The sequence below is a fragment of the Thermobia domestica genome, chromosome 10, assembly GCF_964235325.1.
Source record: "Thermobia domestica chromosome 10, izTheDome1.hap1.1, whole genome shotgun sequence".
Taxonomy (NCBI): Eukaryota; Metazoa; Arthropoda; class Insecta; order Zygentoma; family Lepismatidae; genus Thermobia; species Thermobia domestica.
In genome coordinates, this window is record NC_137463.1 from 113,896,096 (window position 1) to 113,896,924 (window position 829).

Consider the following 829-nt stretch of genomic DNA (forward strand, 5'->3'; position numbering starts at 1 on the left):
CTAACAAAAAATGTTCTGAAACAACTTATACTTGGGAAAAATTTAGCCTTTTCCTGTTTAACGGTACCAACAAAAGCTAGAGGCAAATTCGAAACTCTGAAAGAAAGTATACCTGGATTCAGTATTTCGTGAAAATCGGATAATTTTTAGGAAAGTCAATAGTAACATGTTTTCTTCAGATGGGGTTAATTCACCATTGAGAATGCAATAGAAATGAGTCAGTAAACAACCCAAAGGACTGTATTATATTAAAAATCGGATTGTACTACACCATGTTTCATAGAAGTCAAAGACTTTTACATTATTTTTAAATTGTGACAGATGCTACATTCACTTCTTAATTATAAGACGGTTTCAACTTCAAGCGGTGAGGATAATTGTGATACTTCACGAAAAATAAGAACACTACTTCACTATAACTGATTCTTTTAAAGTTAATCTGGAAGTATTTTAATTGGGGAAGTATTTTAATTTCTAATTGTGGACTGATTTTGATCTCATACAGTGGAAATGATCTTGAAGCGTAAAAAAGTATGCGCCAAGTTCGTCAAAATCGAATATCTTTTTATGAAAGTTATTGGGGAGCTTGTTTTCGTTTTATGTCTGAGTTATATTAATCTATAATTACACCACTTTTAACTGATTTTAACACAAGCAGGCTCAAACAAAATTTTGGGGAAGACTAAAAAAATACACAAAATAAATTTACGTTTCAACGTCGATTCAATGACCAAGGTACTTTCCTAAAAGTGCGGAGGGAAAGTAAATATTTTTTATTCATGACTGGGTTTGATTCTAAGAAGAAGTATGGTTGCAAAGCCACTAGAAA